The 23,891-nt window shown below is 36.4% G+C and overlaps 1 long non-coding RNA gene across 1 annotated transcript in view; it reads left to right on the forward strand.

The window, feature by feature from the left end:
• The first annotated feature begins 360 nt into the window (after nt 1-360).
• Nucleotides 361-23,891, forward strand: part of LOC102141896 (uncharacterized) — a 51,294-nt gene continuing 27,763 nt past the window's right edge. The window contains exon 1 of the long non-coding RNA XR_001485750.4: nt 361-685. This is a non-coding gene — a long non-coding RNA (uncharacterized lncRNA). The remainder of the gene's footprint in view (nt 686-23,891) is intronic.

A 23,891-nucleotide genomic window follows, 5' to 3' on the forward strand; every position in this document is an offset into this window, starting at 1 on the left:
TTTGTTCCCTGACTCCCAGAAGCAGCATCATATGTTACACCTGGCAGCCGTATTTGTGGCACCATATTTTTCTTATTTTTAAGCGGTGATACCATATTTTTTAAAACGAAAGTTTGGAAAAAATAAACAGATGGGAAGATAGTGGTGGCGGGGGGACGCGGTGCAAAGAGAAAAAGAGAGAAAGATGGAGTTAGGCAAGTGCTAAAGGGCAGAGCGTCAGTACCAGACACTGAGATATTTGCATATTCACAATATGTTTCTGGCCCAGAGCACGTTTTTCTGGCGTTCTGTATATATTTCTAGGTCTCTATATTTATCCATGTCTCTGGCTACATATGTAAGACTAACTTTAGAGGTGGTGTGTTTGCTGGATGCTTTGCAGTGGTACTTGAAGAATTTCATGTTAAATATGCACTGGCAGCAGGAATGAGCTGCTCTCACATAGGAAGGGAAATAGGAGGGAGGTGGGGACCCCAGCCATGGTTCTGCAGTGTGGCGGCCAGCTGGAGACAGGGCCTTTCAACACTATTTTCATCAAGTGGTTCTGAGCCAGTTCATTTATTTTTGGATTCTCCTTAATTCCAAATGAAAGCAGGTGATACTAAAATCAGACTATGCTGCATGAGAACAACTAACCTCCTCTAAAAGACCCTCACCACGTTATTTTTTACCTCGTGGAATCCAGGTAATGCTTGCTTGCTTGAGTGCATTTATCTCCTTATTTAGTATGCAGGGGAGAAGGTTGTTTTGGAAGCAAAGAAGGTAAGGAGAGACTGAGTTTGAAGAAGGGGTTATTACAAGGATATGTGCTCTCCCAGGGACATGGCACTTGCCATTATGGGAATGTTCTCGTCACTAGTTGTTTTATTTTAATGTTCTTTTCTTCATGTTTACAGCCTTCCCAGGTAAAACTGATCACTCAGCCTGATTATTATTTTTGGACCATCGGTAAAATTTACTTTTGACTCAATATATTAAAAACTTGTTGGATCATGTACAACATTAAACACTGCCATTTAGTGATGTTCTAAATTTAGTATTTTATTTAAAATCGCTTTACAAGAGAAAATTTGCCAGTGGGTTTGCTCTGATTAGGTGAATCTCTTTTCTATATTGAAAAACAAAAGATAAAATTTATGAAGTAAAATTATTAGGCTGGTGCAAAAGCAGTTGTGGTTTTTGACATTAAAAGTAATGGCAATTTAGTTTTGGAAACTAACACATGAAAACTGAAGAAAACCATGTATTATTAACTTGAGGTGATGTGTGTATATGCATACACACACACACACACACATATATATATAGTATATACACACGTTTAGTTTTTTTCATAATAAAGTTTTATTAACCTTAATACGAACAAAAGCAATGAACTTTTAAGTTAATATAATGGAGGTAATATCTTGAAATGTTTTATTGTGCTTTAGTCCTTTACTTTTGCAGTTATAAGCTCTTAATTCATTCCACTCAAAGCATCCGTCTGCACAGGGACTGTGGATAGAACATGATGGATGATATTCAACATGCAACCTACAACTATGCAGTCAGAAAAAAAAACCTGTAAGATAGGCTATTGACCTGAAAGAGGACTTTCTATTCCAGTCTAGAGAAGCTACTTCTTTAGCTCCTGATGTCGTTGACAGGCTTACCTGCCTTAGGTAGTAAATTTTGATATAATGGAGGTGAATAATGTGATCCCCCTTCCAGACTCAGGAGAAGAAAGAAGTGAAGATAAGTGAGTTCCGAGTTTCATCTTTTCTGGATTTCCTCCAACCTTATCTTGTAGGCTGTACCATACATTCTGAATCTGAGATGCCACCATATCAAAGTCTCATGGTGGCAGAGAATGTGCCGAGGGTCCCCAAGACCACTTCCAGGTTCAGCGATTTGCTAGAAGGACTTGCAGGGTTCAGCTTGTGGTTGTACTCATGGTTATCGTTTATTACAGTGAGAAGATACAAAGTAAAATCAGCAAAGGGAAAAAGGGCCTGGAACAAAGTTTGGTGGAACCAGACCCAAGCTTCCAAGAGTCCTCTCTTGGTGAACTCTCATTGGATGTACTTGATTCTCCTGGCAAGCAGGTGTGACAACACGTGTAAAATGTTGTTTACCAGTAAGCTCATTAGAAACTCAGTGCCCAGAGTTTTTACTGGGAGCTGGTCATGAAGGTAGCCTCTTCCTGGCAGGTGCCAAATTCCAGGCTCCCAGAAGGAAGACAGGTCTTCAGCAAAAACCACATTGTTTGCACAAATAGTTGAGAGACAGTGATCCATTCTTATTAGTTAATATGGCGGGAATCCTCCCAAAATCCAAGTGCCAGACACTAGCCATGGGATAACCTCGTAAGCAGGCCTAAGGATAGCAGTCTCAGGCTTGCTGTGATTCTTTTCTGCATAGAGGGTAATCAGGCAGACAGGCTCTGGGATAGGCTTTCCTGGCAGCCTTCAGTTCTTAAGTGGCATGAGTGCTGTATTAAATGATCATGGGACTGCTGTGGAATCTGCTGTGCAATGGGATTGATTGTGCAAGACAGGCTGGGATGGGTGGGGATCACTGGTCCAGGTGGACAACTCAGCAGTTAGAATCTGCAGCCAGCAGGAGTAAAGGGGGCCAAGTTGTCCAGGGAATACCATCCAGAACCTTTCCCAAGGAGAAAGGAGGTATAAGTTCATTAGCCACAGATGACAGCACCAATAGGAGGCACAATGACCAGAACAAAAAGGGGTATCCCTTTGGATATTTGGTAAATATACAAAGACTAGAACAAGCTCAGGGGCCCCTTTCTGTCAACATCAAAGGAACACGTAAGGTGTTCTTCTATTTCTATGCACTCAGATGCTCTCTTTGGAAGACTAATAGAGGAGAGGGGCATGGCTGAACATTACCTAGTGGACTGTTTAGGTTATAGATCATTGCTTTAAGCTAAAATGCGTACTCAATATGTTTTTTTCTCCTACTCACCAGTGTACAGTCATTTGGGGGAACAAATCCAGATTAGAGACTGAATAAAGAAATCGCATTTCCCCCCAAATCTGCGTTGTAATGTGACTTAAACTCTGTGCCTTTACTGTACTAGTAATTTTTATTTAATTTGTGAGAAAGGGTACTAAAGATATTTTACATTTCACTATCCTAAAGTCCTTTCCCCTTTTAGATAGCTGCCAAAACTGAGGACATCTTGCCACTAGGTGATGGTACTTTCCAATGTGCTTTAAATTCCAAGTACCAGATACATCCAAATATAAAGGTCTTTTAGAGCTACTACATGATAGTCTTCAAAAATGGCTGCCCACAATCCTATACCTCTCTTACCCCCGCTAAGGTAAGGCATCCTGATTCATCTAGTTCTCCTTCCTTGAAAACTGGGTTGGCCCTTGTGATTTGCTTTGATTGATAGAATGCAGCAGGAATTCATTGTGTACCAGTCCTGAGCCATCTTTTTGAAGCCTGAGAGCTTCCTCTTTTTCTCTTGGAAAGTCTGCTGCCATGTAAGAAATCCAACCACCCCTGAGACCACCGGGCTGTGACTATGTCCAGTCATATATTTGGCAAGGCCATGGGGAGGAGTACTGTGAAGCCCTGCCAACAGGAAGAAGTGAGGCCCCAGACCTGTGACCCCAGCAGAGCTGTCCACCAGATTCCCAGCCATTTGTGTCATCCCAGCTAAGACTCCAGCTTTCATGGAGCAGAGACACTCTTGCTATGCAAATTCCTGCTCTATAGATTCACAAGCAAATGTTATTTGGCTGTTATTTTAAATCATTAAGTTTGGGGGTAGTTTGTTATGCAGCAATGGATAACTGAAACAAAGAAATTAACATTTTATTTGCCGATAAAACTAAAAAGGTAATCTTCTAAAAAAACAAACACAAATGTTCTTTATCACCTATATAAAAAGTTTTAACTTATGCTTTTGGAGCCAAATTATCCTTTAAATAGCCTAACGTTACCAAATCTTTAAGTTGTTTTCACATTAAAACGTCATAGGGCTTTTGACAGTACAGAGCAGGGAACGTTAAAATTTAGTATCTGTTTTTTTTCAAGTAGGAAGTAGAAAATTTAGCATTAATTCTGTTACTCAGAAATTATTAACTATGTTAACTGCTTTGGTTAATTGGTTACTGATTTTTGCCTAAGAAAATATTTTTTACTTTTCGTTATACAATTTTTTAAAAATATACAAAGATAGGAAATTAGTATAAGGAATCCTCTCATCACGAACCCTTCAGTCAACTTCAATGATCAATATTCTGTCATTCTTCTGAGAAATCAATCTTATGATCATCCTTTTCACATAGATTGCCTCCTAGGCACTTTTGTCTGAACCACATGGCACAAATTGGCAGAGAACAAGGAAAAGAAGAGAGGAAGGAGGAAAAAAGGAGAAAAGTCATTCCATTGAAAACTTAAGAATCTCTTTTTTCATTCTCTTTAATCGGAAGACTTATTTCTCCACTTAGCACTCTAGTTAGTGAATCAAGGAATATTGACTCCAAAACTGAAATAAAGTGATTAGCCTCACTAAATCCCTAGCAATAACTGCAGTTCAGACTTTAATAAGTGCCTCTGATATAAACACTTCCAGAAATTATTTCTCAAAGGGCATCCACTTGCAGAAAGGTTTAAACAAAATTTAAACAAGATTTTGAACATAGATTTACAATAGTTTCATGACAAAAGCTATGGTTTAAAATGTTTTAGGAGTTGCTGTGGGTTTTCGACTGAGGACATAGTGTGTTATACATTAGCTGTTAAATGTGTTCAGTTGTTGAATCCAAAATTGCTTGGAAGGTTTAAACGTTGGCAGCCTTGAAAACAAACACTAGTCCGTGTTCCCAGCGCCTAAATGAAATCAAAGCAAACCTAATCATTTTCTTTCATATGACTAATAAAGATGTGAAAAAACAAGCTTCGGTTTTACATTTGAGCAGTAATCTTCTTAATTACATCTGGGTTACAAAATGCAAGGCTATGGTTCTTCTCCATAGTTGTAAAATGAAAGCTGAACGTTTATGTATTCCTTCTTCTGCATCATGAGACCAGGGTGGGCCTCATAAGAAGAAGGCAATGGGCCGATAGGAAATTTAATAGAGACCCTCTTTCTCTTTCTTTATTTGTTGGGGGTGGGCGGGAGGAGGTGGAAATCTTTGTCAGAGTTGTATTTGTCTTCGGGTCAGCGTGTTCTCTCTCAGTCTGTGAATATGTGGTGGGACAAAATGAAAGTGTAGATTAGATAAATATAAGAAGGTAAAATAGGAATTTGCTGATAGAAGGCTGCTCAGCATTTTGGCAGGCCTAATGGTTTTGGAAAGTTTTTGTGAGGCTGAGTTGATTTTGTTTGCTTCTAAAACAATGTTAGGCCCTGAGTGCGAGCTGTAAGACACCTGCTTTTATAGGTATTTCCCATTGAGGTAAATTAATCGTATGTTTCTTTTTGAAGATTCTTTAGACATTTGATTCTCTTGGACACACAGAGAGCCCATGAAATATCAGCACACTTAGATGTCATAAGCTTCTTAATTATGGTTTGCAAAGAACATCGCCCGAAAAGAGGAATATCTGAATGAAAGTTTTTTTCTAGTGAGTCTTGTTGGTATATTGCTACATATGCTTAGATTTTTTGTGCAATAGTCAATGTCTTAGTTGCTTTGTATGTGAAACAGAGATAATAAAACCTGTACTATCTACCTGATACCGTTCAAAAAAATTAAATGACATTAACCAGTGGCTTGAAAACATGTTGAAAAAGTTCAAGTAGAGGATGAAAGCCTGATTGTGAACATTAGTGTTATTTATAGAGTGCTACATCATGTAGGACAGAGCTTAGGAAGGAGAGTTTCAAAGAAACATGCCAAATGTTACTATTAATCTAAACAAGATTGTAATTCTTAAGTAAATAATTTGTTTCCAAGACTAGGAAGATAGATGAAATAAATATATGGATTTTATAATTATTCTTTCCTTGCTATTAACATTCATTGGTAGATCAGTAGGTATTTGGTCTTTATTCAAAGAATATATATGCATTGTGTGCAAACTTACACACACACATTGATTTTCTAGCAACGGGTGGAGTCTGATAACACTAAATACAACAATCTAAAGGGGAATCATTAATGTAAAAAGTTCGAAAAAGGGTTCTATAAAGAACTGAGCTCTACCAGGGGAAACGTATCACTATAAGAACTTGCTTAACCTTCTGTTTCTGTTTTCTATTGCTGCATAATGAACCACCCCAAAATTTAGTAGCCTAAAACAATAACTATTTTATTGCTATAATTCTGTGAGTGAGGAATGATGTCTGGGAGCAGTGGGGGCTGGCTCATTTCTGCTTCACATGGTGTGAACCAAAGCAGCTCAGCTGGGCTTGAGGATCCAAGGTGGCTTCACTCACATGTCTGGGATTCAGTGCTGGCTGCTGGTTGGGGCTCGTCAGTCTTCTCTACCTGGCTTCTCTCTCATCCTCCAGGGAACTCTCTTTACATGGCCTCTCTTCTAGCAGGAGAGCAGGTCTTTACGTGATGGCTAGGGTCCAAAGGGCAAAATGGAAGCTGCAAGAGCTCTGCAGACCCAGATCCAGAACTGAGAACAGCAATTACCTATCTCCTGGCCTCCTGTGATGTGAGAAAAACAAACTCCTAAATATTCAAACTATTCTGGTGGAGTATTCTGTTAGATGGAGTTATATTATCATTCCTGTCTTCTCCAACACCAAAGTCTAGCTTGTCTGGAGACTGAGCCTTTCTTCCTCTGCCCTCTGTGTTGTTTAGTGTCAAACACCAAGGCTTTCCTGAGGTAGCCAGTACTATCACTGTGTGGATTATTGTTTTAAATAAGAATGGTGAGAATTTCACCATTTTATTTGCTTCATTTTTGGGTTAACCCCTTGTTAATAAGAACATTTAATTAAACAGAATATTTATGTTGCCCTGAGAATTACAGTTTTTCTAGGTGAATTTGGTGAGAGGTAACTGCCCTGTGAATTTCAAAAAGAATGCTGCAGAGAAGGAAATGGTACAGGAAGAAGAATTAAGTGGTAACAACAACATTAATATTCATGACAGCCTTCCAAAGAACCTTAAAGAAAAGGGAGACAGCCAAAGCTAATGGATTATTTTCATAAACCTTTACCTCAATAAATAGTTGTAGAGAATTAATCCAGCATCAGTATGATTGTAAGATTCTAATCATACACTCTTCCTCAAATGTCATAGCTGAGAACAGAAATTAAACCATACCTTATGCTTGAATACTTGTTAGTTAAATCACATCTTAGCTGGACTGCATGAAATCTGATGGATTGCAAAGTAGCAGATGTGTGGACTGAAAATCAGAAGACAGAAATTAGCTACTTCACTATAGCCTGCCCTTTCCAAGGCTTCTGAACTTTGAAAGGGATGCTAATTAGTTATTAGAAAATTGATTCAAGGACACGAGAACTTAAAAACGCAACAACAGCTCACATGAAAATGGCTATTATCTTTGTGACAGAAAGTGTCCTCTCCATGGCTTACTGTATCTGAAGGTAATCCGCTTAAGGGAAGCTATAGAGTAAGGCATAGGAGGGGAAAAACCAAGGGCCATTAAAAACGTCAGTCCAGCGAGGCCTTCTAACCTTGAACTTCATCCTTTCTCCCTTTCTTTCTCTCCCTTCTCCTCCCCCTCATGGAGATCAGCCACTCTTGGTGTTTTTCCTCAAATGGACATAAAAGTGGGTCCAAATCATCTAGTCTTGTCAGACTGGTCCACAGATTTCTAGCCACGAGGACCTCTTTATTCCAGAGCTGTGTAATAAGCTGAAATCCTAGATCATTTACTCCACAGAGGACCTAGGGGGCTGTATTCAAAAGACAAAAACTCATGTTGTGAACACCACTGAAGAGAAACACCTTCTCTGTGGACTGGTCATACTTTCCATTCGTGATCACAGATGGGCACACAGTGCTATTTTTTTCTCAGCCTTCAGTGTTGGTTTCTCTTCACCTTCCTGACAGCTCAAATGTTTTGGTGCTCTAGGACTTCGGAGCGAGCCCTCTTGCCTTCACACTTTCCTTGGGTGAATGCTTTTAGGTCTGTAACTTTACATATCTATCTATATGATAATAACTTCCAAATTCATATCTCCAAACCAGATTTCTCTCATAAATTCTGGGCTCCCAGATCTATGTGCTACTTGACATCTTCTTTTAAATGTTGATAGGCATCTTAAACTTAACATATTTTTCAAAGTCTTGATAAATGGCCCGTCTCCAACAACACACACATGCACACACACACACCCCCCCGCAAACACACACACATCCCTTCCTTTTCTAGGACTTCCTGTATCAGTAAAGGCACCTTCCCACCTCCAGTTCCTCAATTGTTTAAGCCAAACAGCTAGAAGATGTTTCTTGTTTTTCTCTTTCACTTTCCCCAAAATTGATTCTATCAGCATGTCAAGGCAATTCAATCTCTAAAACATATCTGGAATCTATCTTATTCTCCCCCATTTTTACTATTAATACCTTAGTCTAAGTCTTTAAGCCACCATTGCAAATAGATTAAGCCACTCGCCTGGTAACTGTTTTCCTTCCTTATTTTTCTGACTACAATTGATTCCCCAAACAGGAGCGGAAACAGTCCTCTTAAGAATGTAAATCTGATCATGCTACTCCTCTGCATAAAACCATCCGATACCTTCTCAGATACATAGAATAAAATCTCTTTGCTTAAGCCCCGCATGATCTGGTCCTGCCTGTCTCACCTCCTGATCCTACAGCCCCTCTTGCCTCCTGAGTATGTTTCCAATCCGTAGTCCTTTATCTGTCCCTCAAGCACATCAAGTTCTCTTGTGCCTTAGATCTTTTGCATCTGCCATCCTTTTCTGCCTGGAATATCTTTCCTCCAGAACCCTTTATGGATGGATTTTTCTTGTCATTTTGTTGTCATTTCAGATGCCGTCTCTTCAGACTGTCCCTTTCTAACCACCAATAGCATCATTCTCTTTTATTTTCTTCATGGCATTTCCATTGTGTGATATTGTTTATGGAATATCTCTCCTGGTAAATTGTGAGCCTCTGAAACAGGTACCACACTTGTTTACTTCCCTACTGAATCTCCAATATCTACAATAATGTTTGGCACATACTGCTTTTTCAGTAAATATCTGTTCAATGTAAGATTTCAGACTGGGCACCTAGATGTTCAAAGCCCAATCCTTAGGTGAGTGAGCATATGAGTGATGCACGACATTTGATGATACCGTTCCTAGAAAGGACTCTTGTCCTCTGTATCCCAAATCCACCCCACTCTGTTTGGATGAGTTTTTCTGTCTTGGGATTTTGGCATCTATCTATCTATCTATCTATCTATCTATCTATCTATCTATCTATCTATCTATCTGTAGATATTTGGGCCTATTAAGATTCCAAAGCAAGGAAGGGATATTTTCTTTTTTTTCTATATCAAATATTTGTCCAAACATATTTCAATAGGTATTGGCATTTTTACTTTATTAGAGAGAATTATTTTCAAGACAGAAAATGTTCTTTCTACATTTATTTCAGGCATAGGATTCTATAAGTCTCTGTTCCTTACATTGTATTTTCTTTACTGAAATATGGAGGAGTTACCAACAGTGTTCATATAAACTGTCTTCTATACTTAGTGGAGTCAAAGGCTAAGCGGGTGTCTTGACTTGACTTGTCTTCCAGATTTCTGCAGACATATAAGAGCAGAAGTCATTTTCACGGTCAAATTTGTTTCCATTTCTCTTGCACTATGCGACATGTTTTTCCTATTTGTTAATGGTGACCTTTAAGCATTTTGCCATTGCAAAAACAATGTGTAGTTTTATTTATTTATTTATTTATTTATTTATTTATTTATTTATTTATTTCATGGTGATAAGCCATCATAACTCCATTTAAAAAAAATTCCTATTTGGAAAATTTAATGCAAATTCAAATTTAGACTAGCAAGATACATCAAACCACATGTCATTGTTGAACTGAAAATTTGACTCGTCTGATATTTTGTCTCTGAAGAATATTTTTAAAAATGTAAATTAATTGACTTATTCTGCACAGCACAATAAAAATGATAAATCTGTGTGAGATCACAATCTACCACAGATTCTGATTTGCTTATATAATGGAAGCAATTTTAACTGACATATTTATTTAAAAATAAGAATTTGTATCTATTTAAAAAATAAAAATGGGCAGTTTATAAACACCATGTGTAAGTACATACATATACACACATATAAAATATTACTCAGACTTATTTTTATGCTTTTTCTCAATGTTATAAATAATTTGCCAGAATCTTTAAGACTTTTTAATTGGTTAGCAATTTTTGCTTTTTCAGGTAACAGTACTGGCACTAGGAATGGGTCAAAATTTTAAAAATATTGTCTAAATATGATTATTGTTACCAAGTAGTTTTTGTTCTTGGGTGTTGTCCTTTTATCTAAAGCAGCATAAAATATGGGAAAACAGTATAGATTGGTATCAGAATACATGATATCATAGAGAATGAAAGAGAGGTTCTAAGTGTTCTGGTTCTGGTTCAAGGACTCACTAATCATCTGTATTTATAGATAAGGTATAATCTTTTGGATCTCAGAATTTCCAAATATGTTTTTCAGTAAACTCATCTGAAGGATATTCCTATGCATTTCACTAAAAAAGATTTCAAAAATCAAAAAATTGGGGATATGTTATATAATATCCTGGTGTAGTCTTGAAAATTCATTAGGAATGTTATCATATTAAAGCATTAAAAATACAAGAAAGGCTGGGCATGGTGACTCACACCTGTAATCCCAGCACTTTAGGAGGCCGAGGTGGGTGGATCACGAGGTCAAGAGTTTGAGACTAGCCTGACCAACATGGTGAAGCCCTGTCTCTATTACAAATACAAAAATTAGCTGGGCGTGGTGACACGTGCATGTAGTTCCAGCTACTTGGGAGGCTGGGGCAGGAGAATCGCTTGAAGCTGGGAGGCAGAGGTTCCAGTGAGCCAAGATCGCACCACTGCACTCCAACCTGGGCGACAGGGCAAGACTCTGTCTCTAAAAAATATATATATACACATACATATACATATACATATATACATATGTGTACATATATGAATGTATATGAAATATATGTATGTATATATGAAATATATATTTATGTATATATCATATATATGTGTATATATATGAAAAACAAATCTGATGTTAAAAACTTGGCATTTCCCAAATATTGTTACTCACAGAACTTTCATTTCTTTTTTTGCTTCTCAAATCTTTAAATTTTTTCTCAGAACACCTATCAAATCTTGCAAATCAAGTGTTCTGTAGTAACCCAGCTTAGGTGAGGTCATACTACAAGATTCTTAAGGTTCTTTCAAACCCCAACCGCCTATGATTCTTTATATCAAAATGATAAAACTAATAGCTCAGAGGAAACAAAAGACCAAACTTTCAGAATTAAGCTATGTTTATGTTCATAATGTAATATAATCAGTCAATAAAATGTAGAACTTTCTCTTATCACCCATGTCAACCAAAAATCTAAAGGCCTAGAATTTACATCTACTTAAGGCTTGTTTAAAAAATCTGATTACATAAAACATGCAGAAAGACAGAAGTAAGTGATAAGCCTGAGAATATTTACTATGTTTCCTGCTTGTTAGATGCGATGTCCTCCTTCGGTGCCCCAAATAATGTGTTTGCTATCATGTTGCTTTGGAGAGGAAAGAGGAGAAGAATGATCACTTAAAATCAAACCTTGGGGACGGTTTCATTGGGAAAAAAGGGCCATGAGACAGAAGCACCAGCTTTCTGCTTGTATTATAGTAGAATGGCCATGGATCCATTTGAACTGACAATGCCCAAGCAATGCAATCATTTGTGGTGCCATAGTGTTTACCTTCTTGGCTTAGTTCTCTTGAAGAAATTAATGAGCCATCTTTAGGTTTCAGGCCCTAGGCCAGGCACTGGAAATGTGCGTGAGTAAAACATTGTCACAAGAACCCATGATAAATGTTCTGATGGGTAAATGTGCAGGATATTAGAAAAATCCAAATCCAGTGTGAGTATGCATAATCTAGGAAGAGAAAATACAAGAGAAATATGGTACAACAAGAACACCAAAGTAAATGAAGGAAGAGCTCTAAGGTGGAAGCTGAGAAAAATTATTGGTCCTAGAAGGAAAGGGGACCAGAAGACATGGCACATCATTGCTGCTATGGTTTGGATATTTATCCCCCCAAAACCTCATGCTGAAAGCTGATCCCCAAAGTTAGAGATGGAGCCGAATGGGAGGTGTTTGGGCCACAAGGACCGATCCTTCATGAATTGCTTGGTGCTATCCTGCTGTCCTGGTGGTAAAGAGTTCTTGCTCTATTAGTTTCTGTGTGAGCTGATTATGAAAAAGAGCCTGGCACCTCTCCCATCTCTCGTTCTGTCTCTGGCCATGTGATCTCTGCACATGCTGGCTTTCTGTTCACCATCTGCCATGAGTGGAAGCAACCTGAGGCTTTCACCAGACAGCCAGTCGTCCCGCAAGCAGAATTATAAGCCAAATGCATCTTTTTTCTTTGTAAAAACCAGTCTCAGGTATTTCTTTATAGCAATGCAAATGGACTAAGATAGTTGCCACAGATAAAAGAGCCAGGAAGAGCAAGTCTCAGTAGTTAATGGATCTAATTTCAAAGAAATTTATCAGAGGATTCTAGACTTTAAGAGAAAGGGGGGTCCTTGAAGCTTATTAACCTGCTCATAGCACAAATGAGTACACAAAACCCAAGATCACAAAGCAGGTTTGTGGCAGAAACAAGACTGGAAGCTAGAAAATCTGACTTTAAGCTTATTTTTCACTGTTTTATTATTTAAATTATTTAGGGATCCTGTGGTTTTTTTTTTTTTTTTTTAACCATCACACATAGTTTGAAGTAAGTAGACCATTGTTTATGGGACATAAGATAGGTTTTAATGATGCTTATTTTAATGAGTCTTAAGCCATGAACCATTAAACACTTTTGAGAAGCTATGAACCATTAAACAATTTTAAGAAAGGCCATATTAGAGGAACAGAAGTTCAGCTTGTACACAGAGAAAATGGCAAATAGCAGATTCAAGGCACATGAGGAAGAAAGAATTGACCTGGTCTCTGATGATATATGGAGGTGGTGAGTGGAAAGGAAGGAAGATGTCAAAACTAATTCATATTTCATTTTCAAGTGACTGGAAGAATGTTGATACCATTGCCAGCTGGAAGTAGCCGTAGGGTAGGAAAGCAAAGCAATGTTGAAGTCTGCGAAGGGAAGAACACAGAGGCTGGGATGAGAAATTGTCTGTAGAGTAGAGAGGGAGAACTGGACAAGACAAACTCTTTGCAGGGAGAACCAATGGCACCTGACTATGGACTGTACATAATGAATGAGGCCAAATGAATTTAAAAATCATAGTGAAGGAAGGGCATGTGGCCTGCTAAGGGATGGAGGTCAGGGAAGACCCCTGGAACAAACATTAATATTTTCTGTACATGAAAAACTGCTATAAATAGTCATAAAATTTTAGGTCTAGGAAAAATATAGCAGGTAATTGAGTTTTTTTCTGCCTCTAAAAAATTACTCCTTAGGCTTTAACAATGGGTAATGCAGAGTTTGTGGTTTGCCCTATTTTTAATAACTTCCTTTGATAAAATATTTGAATACCTATCAATCATTTTATTACTAAATCATTCCACATGCATAACTGTGGGCCCTCATTTCTATATGGTCCATTTCCTTGAATTTAAATCAAGAATAGATAAATCACTAAGGCATTACCTCCATTCCACTCCCTAAAGGTATTTGAGAGACAACCTTTGTAGTCTATTCTCAGAAGTACATTTTCTAGTTTTGTGAAGTTTTCCTCATGGACATTGTACATCAGCTTCAGTGATACGATTCTGTTTGTCCAGCTTCAATTGGCCTATTAACTATTTTAGTTGAAGAGACAAGAAGCAGAAACAGTTGTCTTGTAAACAAAACAAAACAAAACAATATTCAGATAATGGATGAGCATATTGTATTTCCTGCAAGTTCTAGTTTTATTTATGTTGCCAGAAAGAACCCTTTTGAACTTCTTAAAATAGTGCTATGTATTTTATATAAGATCAGTTTGATATATAACATATAAAGCCTCCCATTAATCCCTCCAGAATACATAAAAATACTTTTGCCCTCCTTTGCCAGACATTGGCAATTGCTTTGGAAAATATGTAAATAACTTGTTGAAATACTTTCCCAAGCTCCTTCTCCAGCGTTGTTTTCTTTTCAACTGAAAGACTTAACTCCAGTACCACAATTTAATACAACAGAGGAACATATTTTCCCCGGTAGTGCAGAAATAATAAATGGAGAAGATTCCCACAGCTTCCAGAGCCTGCTACTTAACATTACTTTTTTGAATCTTCAGAAAATAAATTGATCCATTGATAATTTTCATAGATGTCTGAGAAAATAAAAACAGTGTATCAATTCTTGTCAGTGGCAATATTCATCTCTTTCCTTCTGTGTAGCAGCAACTCTTTGGGATCGTCTCATCACAGAGACATTATAGATATTTGCAGAGGGAAATGAGAGGGCATAAGTTATTTTATTTATAGGCAATTCAAATTCTTCCTGCAAAGAATTTATAGCAACACATAAAAAAGCTAAAATACTGGCATTCTCACTTCTAATCCTGCCCATCCTTTTAAGTCACTGTCCCTAAAATCCTCATTTCCTCTCCCAATTTTTCCAAAGTGTTTCCTTCACGTTTTCAAATATATTTTTGTGAGCTCAGCTCTTTTCTGTTTGTATAAAAGTAAGGTAACTATACTGTTCTCTCTAACTGTCAATAATTTGCATTTTTCACTTTAACCTCATTTAAAGTGTGCAAATATTTAGCCCGTGAATAATATCAATTATGTAAATATGTATTTGCACATTCTATTTTCTTGAAAAGATACCATGTGATAAGCATATTCACTATTGTTTTTTTTTTCTAAAATGCTAGCAAAGTGTTATAAATACTGGTATAAAAAAGGAGACAACTAATGGATTAGCAAAAATTTGTGGGAGCTAGATTAAGTTGATAACTATTCATGGGGTTGACAAATTTTATTGCATTGCTGGTGCCACGTAGAAGAGGGTCTTTTAGACAAGGCCATTGATTTGATGTATTTATAGCAGAATTTTCTAAAGTGTCAGAGGGCCACCTTTACAGGATCAACTTTCCTTTTAAAAATTGCAGATATTTGTGTCCCATCTGAGTCCGACTGAATGAAAGTTTCTAAATGGAGAGGGCCTTAGAATCCTCATTTTAAACAAGCGATTCAGGTTATTCTCCTCACATTAAAACACCTGGGCATCACTTGTTGATAACATGTTACTAAAATAACATTTGTGTTTTAATCCAGATCTCGTTCTTGAAATTCAGAATCTGTTTCTAGAGGGGGCTACTAGCTTACTTTCTTGAGTGCTCTGTGGGTATCTCATATTCATTGCATGTTTCATCCCACTAAACCTGCGCTTCCTTTTTTACTTGTCTTGCCAATCAAAAGCCTAAGAGTCACCCTAGACTCTGTCCACACCTTCATCCTCAGTACCCAAATCACCAATAAGAACCCTTGTGTCTAGCTTTTACGATTCTTGTGTCTCGTCACCTCCTCTCAAACTTCACCTTCTCTAACATGCCAACTTACAAAGATTTTCATCTCTGAAGTGATGAGACCCAGTAGAACACATCACTGGCCTTTTTGAGCCTCCACAGTTGGTACAACAAGGGGGAAGAGTGGGAGTGATCCATCACCTATGCAGGCTAGAAGTCTTGTTTTTGTTACTGTTTGTGAAAAAAATTTTAAAAATAATAAAACTGTTGGTTTGCTTTAATTATCACCATGAAGCAATGCTGTAATAAAATACTCCTTGCCACCAAACTGTTCCCACCCCTTCCCTTGACACATGGTTGGCCCACACTATATACTTTCTACTTATTTCTATCATCTTCATACATGCCACTTTATGTTATAATGATCTGTTTATATGTTTGTCCATCTCCCTACACTGTGAGTTCTTTTTTCTGAGTTCTTTCTATATTTTATATTTCCTACCAACCAGCAAAAAACTCTTTACACATTATAAACACTTAATAAATATGAGTCTTACATATTGGAATAAATTTATTATTATAACATTATATACAAGAAATGGATTAAACTGCAAGACTAGGTACGTGTATCTGCATACTCATTTTCAAAAACAGCTCTAGATATTGTGAAAGAGGGATATTTTAGAATTACAATAATATCTAACTATGGGAAACACAGAAGTGTCATCAGTGGATTAGGTAATTTAAAGAATAATGAAGTGACAAAGTCAAGTAGGTATGACTATTTGAATAAATCACTCCCCTAACACTGGCTGAAGAATACATTAGAACCCAAAGATACACACACACACACACACACACACACACACACACACACACACCCCTATCAACAGGTGAACATGGAATATCAGGTTGAAAATTAGCAAAGACCCCCACGTGCACACACACATTCACCCCACTCATATTTAAGGAAAATGAACACCATAAAAGAGAAAGTAGTATAGTAAACATAAAATAAATATAACTAATATACACAGATAAAAATAAAGCATATTTCATCTGGAAGAAAGAATAGTTTTTCATGAAAAAGGAAAAACTAGAATGTAAAAAATATAATTATGGTTGTAAACAGAAGCTCAATTCTCAGTAGCAGAATGGAGGCAGCAGAAGAGTGAATTGTTGAAAAGAAATAATGAGCCAGAGAATTGTCCAGCATTTATCACCAAAGAGCAAAAGAATAAGAACTTTGAAAACATAGTTAAAAGGTGGGAATCATAGATATAGAATTTAAAATATTCTTTTCATAAGAATTACAAAAGGAGAGAACAGTAACTGGAAGACAGGAAATAAACACATAATATTTAAAAACTTGATAAAGTAAAACATGGAACTTTGGGATAAAAGTGCTTCCCAAGGGCCTACCAAAATCAATGAAAACAAAGAAAAAAATCTGTGTCTAGGTATGCCATGTGGCAAAATTTCAGACTTCCAAAGATAAAGACAATATGCTAACAGCTTCTGAAGACAAACCATGACACAATTTGCCTATAAAACATAATGCATAAATAAAAAGATCACGGCTTATCATTTTTCTTCGTTCTTCCTTGTCAGCATCCTTCATGCGTTGAACAGACTTTGGAACTGTCAGTATCCAAGGTTGACTTTGTTTTTCAGTATTTTCTATATTTTATTCATCTTAAAACTGTTTAAAAATAGCTTTCCATTCTATTGATCAACTCCTATGGGTAAACCAAGGAATGTGATTGCTGAGTCATATGGTAAAAGTATGTTCAGTTTTGAAGGAGACTGCCAAACTACCTTTCAAAGCAGGTGACCACTTTGCATTCCCACCAGCAATTAATGAGAGTTCTCATTGTTCCATATCCTTGCCAGCATTTGGTATTGTCAGTGTTTTAAATTTTGGCCGTCGTAATAAGTGTGTAGTAGTATCTTATTGTTGTTTTAATTTGTAGTTCCCTAATGACATAATGTTGAACATCTTTTCGTATGCTTATTTGCCATCTGTATATCATCTTCAATGAGTTGTGCAGGTCTTTTACCCATTTTTAAATTGGGGTGATTATTTTCTTATTGCTGAGTTGAAAGAGTTCATTGTATATTTTGGATAACAGTCCTTTATTAGATATGTCTTTTGCAAATATTTTTTCCTAGCCTTCTTGTTTTCTTGAGACATTTTTTTTTTCTAATTCCAGCATTTTGAAGACATTATTTCACCATATTCTGGCTTCCATTGCTTCTAATGATAAATTAGCTGTTCTTCATATTGTTCTATATACAGAATGTATCTTTTTCCTGTGGCTGCTTTCAAGATTTGTTTTCCTTGACTTTTTTTTTTTTTTTTTTTTTTTTTTTTTTTAAGACAGAGTCTCGCCCTGTCTCCCAGGCTGGAATGCAATGACATGATCTTGGCTCACTGCAACCTCTGCCTCCCAGGCTCAAGTGATTCTCCTGTCTCAGCCTCCCAAGTAGCTGGGATTACAGGCACGCACCACCACGCCTGGCTAATTTTTTGTATCTCTAGTAGAGACAGGGTTTCAGCATGTTTGCCAGACTAGCCTTGAACTCCTGACCTCGTGATCCACCCACCTTGTCCTCCCAAAGTGCTGGGATTACAGGCATGAGCCACTATGCCCAGCCTTTTCTTGGATTTTTATCAGTTTGACTTTGCTGTGCTTGGTTATGATTTTCTTTGTTTTATCCTACTTTGGGATGTCTGAGATTGTTAAATCTTTTTGTTTATATTTTTGGAACAAAATTTGACATTTGTAAAGCAATTTTTTTTTCCAATTTTTTTTTTTCACATTCTCTTTCTTCTCTCCTTTTGGGACTTCAGTTACACATGTATTATACTACTTAATACTAGCTCATAAGTCATTAAACTATGTTTATTTTATTTAATTCATCTTTCTTCTTTCCTTTGGCTGGGATAATTTTTACTGTTTTGCCTTTAAGTTCACTGGCCCATTCTTCTGTTTTCATTGTGCTTTGCCTATCCAATAAGTTTTCCATTTTAAGATTACACTTTTTAGTTCCAGATTGCATTTAGTTATTTTTAACAGTATTTAATTCTCTGCTGATATCTTCCATCTTTTCATTTGTTAAGATCACTTTTCCAATCCTTAAACATACTGATCATAACTTTTAAATGTTCTTTGTCTATTATTCAATATTAGGAGTCACCTTCATGTTGTAAAAACAGTTGAAACCATTACGATTTTCAGATAATCTATATTTGCCTAGAGAATTGCCCTTAAAACTAGTAAAACTAGTAAGACAAATTTAGTGAGCTGTGTGTATAATTCACTATACAATAATCAATATGCTTCATGTATAGATAAACAACTAAAATATGCATGACTTGTTTCAAAATATAATTTTTATTGACACAAATTAAGATGGAAAATTGTTTTAAATAAGATGCCTCAATATTGTAAAGATGAATGTTCTTCCCAAATGCATCAAATTTATGATCATTCTGATTGAAGTACAGATATGATGTTTTTGTGTGTTTGAAATTGCTTGGTGAACTCCCAAGTTCATCTGAAAGAAAAAAGCATCAACAGAAATCTAGAAATAATTTAAAGTAAGAATAGAGAGCAGATATTATAATATACTAAAAAAACTGCAGTCATTAAAGTATATAAATATTAGTTTTGGCACCTTCAATGCAAGCACTTTATTTCAAACTACCATCATATTTTTCCTCTATTAGCCATTACTTTTTAAACTGGTATTTCTGCTTCCACTATTTCCTCTGTCATTTATTCTCAGCCCAGCTGCTAGAATAATCCTGTTAAAATATAAATCAGATGATGTCACTTCTATACACAGACTGCCAATGGCTTCCCATCTCACTCAAAATAAAAGCTGAAATTCATACTGTAACTACAAAGTCATACAAGATCTGGCTCTTACTTGTTTCTTTTGTCATCTATTATTGTCCCTCTTTACTGCTTGTCCTTCATGTTCAGCAAACACACTGGGTATGCCCCTGCCTTGGGAAGAAGCAACTGGATGGGGTGGAAAGGAGACTGAGTTACCTACAGCAGGTAGCAGAGCCTCTGCAGTGAAGCTATGCAGTGAGCAGAAGAGCAGCTACACTCTCTGGATCCTGAATTGGAGGCTTGGCAAGTCAGCCCTGTTCACAATTGTGGAGCTGCCCTCTGGAGGTCATGTCCACGTGTCATGTGTGGAGTTGACTAGTCACTGTCATAGGTTGCTTCTTCTAGCAGGTGTAGAATGTTCAGGTTGCAGCAATGATGAGAAAGAAGGCCATTCGTATCATGTTTCTCAATACACACAATTTACTTAGGGGCTTCATTTTGATGTTCTCATTCCTTTCCACTGGACATTTGTTGAGCTTTGATAGTCCTACTCTATCTCCTTCACTCTACATCCTAGAGAGAAGAGAGATTTGCTGTATATAACTCTCTTCTCTCCTGGAAGCACCACTGAGTTCCTTTGACATTTTTTCCCTTCCTCAGATGCCTTCATTTCACAATGCATGCTTTTGTTTGCTAATTCAAACTAATGTTGCTCCTCTCCAGGCCAGGGGTTCTTCTACTCACCTTTGTCAAATGGTGCTACTTATGATATGCATCAAGGTAGCATTCTATTTCTGTCTACCCAAAGAGCTGCTGGAAGATGTTTTCACTGAGGGGAAAAAAGGCTGTATCATGGGGCATCTGACTCCAAAAGCATAAATGTGCCCTTTCTGAGGTATAAAGGCCTAATTTCAGTTCATTTTCAAGAGCACATGGAGATAGAGAAGAGGAAAGAATCCTGGCTATTTGGAGTAAAAGCTGTCATGTTAGAGGAAAGGAGTAGTGTGGAGAAGAAGTTTGCTTTGCCCACTTAACACATTTTATTTAATACTTATTTTAAATATTAACAAGTAGAATGTCAGGTGTGAGGCAGAAGCCTTTTATAATATGGCAATGTTCCACCTGAATAGGAAAGATCCCACTCAGCATTTTGAAGTTTGTTTTGTTTTACCTGGACAAATTTCAGCACCTTTTTCTTTCTTTCTTTAATACTCATTTTAACTAGGAAGCACTATTGATTGCAAAGTGTAAAATTTTTCTGATTAACTTTGCTGTGCTGTGGCCAGGGCTTTTTAAGGAAACATTTAACCTTAGAAATCCATAGTTTAAGTCTCTTTCTGCATCAACCAATTTTCATTTTGTCTCTGGCTAGTCAATAATCTCCATAATTTCTTTAACTTGTTCTTCCAAGCTGGTGATGTATTTAGTTGCTGCCACTGACAAGCACAGTCTAAATAATGACACAAATAAGCAAAGTGATTTAGATGACAGCTTGTTGGCTTTGTCACAATAGACAGAAGACCTAGTTGGTAGAGACTTGCTAGCAGGGTGATTTTAGATAAATGGTGAGAATAAATTTTATGTTTTATTGTTATGGTAATTTTCAAAGTTAATTGTAACTTATAATATGTAAGGCTCTGTAAAGAAGAATAAAAGTCACTGAAATTAAAGCTCTATGACCTGGGGATGAATCTTGAGCCAACACCTTTGTGAGTTTCTGTTTTCTCATTGGCATAAGCATCTAGACTGATTTCTTCACAGTACGGGGATAAAAATGTAAATGATAATATGTAAATATAACTAGCACAGTGCCTGACAGATTACAGTAATTTTCACTTGGATTTGAAGATATTTTGGGGAAACATCAACAACTTTATATTGGATTCTTACTCATAATTTTTAAGCCACCAAACTTAAAAAAATATATCTATTGAAGAATAACCTACATGTAGAAAGATGAATAACTCTTAGATGTATGGATTGATGAATATAACTTTATAAAAGTATAACTTTATAAATATGACTCAGATTAAAAATATTATCAGCATCCCAGAAGCCCCTTCTTGCACCCTCCCAGCCACTATACTTGCAAAGGTAACCACAGTCCTAATGTCTATCCACATCAGTGTTTCCTGTTTACGAACTTCATGTAATCAAATTCTCTATTCCATTTTTTGTGGCTGGCTTCTTACTGTCTCTATTATGTTCATGAAAGATATTCATGTTATGTTCTTTAGCATGAATTCATCCATTCCCATTGCAGTAAAATATTTCATTATAACAATTTATTTATTCATTCTACTATCAGTGATTGTCAGGGACTTTTACATTTTTGACTATTAAAATATTACTACTGTGAATATTGTGCATGCATTTTTTGGTGTACATTTATATGGAGTTTTAAAAATTTTCCTCAATCTTTCATTTGGGAAAGAATAAAGGTTAAAAAATATTGAGAAATAGTACAATGTATAGCCATATGCCATTCATCTACTTTTACCAATTATTAACATTTTATCACATTTTCTCTTTTTTTCTATTTCTTTCACCTCTGAGTACTTTACTGAGTTATCTCTTAAAAACAAGGGCATTTTTTTCTATAGAAATACAATTATCACACTCAGGAAATGTAACTTTGGTGGGATACTATTATTTAATAATTATATACCATCAATGTTGAGACTTCTCTGTTTATCCTAATAATGTGTTTTATGGCTGCCATTTTAAAAGCAACGGTTATTATTTTAAGATCTAGAATTAAGAATCTTGCATTCAGGTGCCAGGTTATTTTAATCTCCTCTGGTCAAAAGAAATTCCTTAACCTTTTCTTGTCTTTTTTGACATTAATATTTTTGAAGCATCCCGGGTATTTACTTAGCATAATGTTCCTCACTTTGGACTGGTCTGATTATTTTACATGTATACATTTCTGTTCACAATACCTCTCAGTAGTGGAATTTTTGCATCAGAAGTCTTCACAGATTCAGCTATATTAGTTATTGGCAAAGAGTTTTCCAAAGAAAAATGTTCAATTTATAATCCCTCCAGCATTATATCAGCATTCTAGTTATTATGAAGTAATCATAGGACTTAGCCAGAATTTTCACTTGACAGTGTTTTTAACATTTTAACTATTATGATGGGTATGTAGTAATATCTTGCATTTTAAATTTGCATTTCTCTAATTATTTTGAGAAATTTGTCATAGTTAGTATCCATTTGCCTATTCCCTTTTACGAAGTGAATTTTTAGACCATTTTGTGATGATCTTAAATCATTTAACTTATTTTTCATATATGCTATGACTGCTTCAATAGAATCTCACAAGTTTTCAAAAACAGCTTTATTGAGATATAATTCACATACCATACAAATCTCCCATTTATATTATATACAACTCAGGGGCTTTTAGTGGATTGACACAGCTGTGCATCCATCACCACAATAAATTTTAGAGTCATTTCATTACTATGAAAAGAAGCCCCACAAAACTTTAGGTATCACTTCCAAATCTTCTCATAGTCTCCAGCCCTAGAAAACCAGAAATCTACTCTCTCTATAGATTTGTCTCTTCTAGATGTTTCATATTAATGGAGTCATACAATAAGTCATCCTATGTGGCGGGCTCTTTCACTTAGCATAATGTTTTCAAGATTCACCCATGTTGTAGCAAGTATCAGTACTTCACTTCTTTCTTTTTTAACACAATTTCATAATGTCGTACGTTTATCAGCCACACATAACAAGAAATCACAGGAAGTGCAGGTTATGGTCCACATGGGGTGGTTCAAACTACTTATACACATTATCTCCTTAATCTCTAATGGGTAGTCCTTCATTCTTGAACTTGTTGTAAGATGTCCATGTCATGCAAAGTACCTTGTGTTTTTGCAGTCAGGAATACAATGAAAGGGTTGAAGGCCTTCTCCTTGTGTCTTTTGTTTTTCTTCTGGATTGTTCCTATAGTTCTATGACCCATGTCTCCATGGACTAATGACAAAACAAAGCAATTATGTCTGGATGGGACTGGCATGGCTGCTCTCTTTCTTATCACTGAATGTGGAGAATGACTTAATGATATTGAACTACTTTGTTCTTCAGACTCTTAGTTCTGCCTTTGTAATTCAGAAAATTTTCCCAGGTCCTTACCACAACACAGCTGAGAAGCTCCCTCAAAGCAGTAACATGAGGCAGTAGTGGGGCTCATGTCATTTTTTTTCACATGTCTTGGGTATTGCCGTCCTTCATTGGTTGATAAGCAATATCTTTTAAACCATCATTTCATGCATTTTGTTCATTTTTTGATTTATTTTTTAACTGATGTATAATAGTTGTATGTATTTTGGGGGTACATGTGATATTTTCATATCAGTGTACAATATGTAATGACCAAATCAGGGTAATTGGGGTATCTATTACATCAAACA

Source organism: Macaca fascicularis, chromosome 15 (genome assembly GCF_037993035.2).
Source record: "Macaca fascicularis isolate 582-1 chromosome 15, T2T-MFA8v1.1".
NCBI lineage: Eukaryota > Metazoa > Chordata > Mammalia > Primates > Cercopithecidae > Macaca > Macaca fascicularis.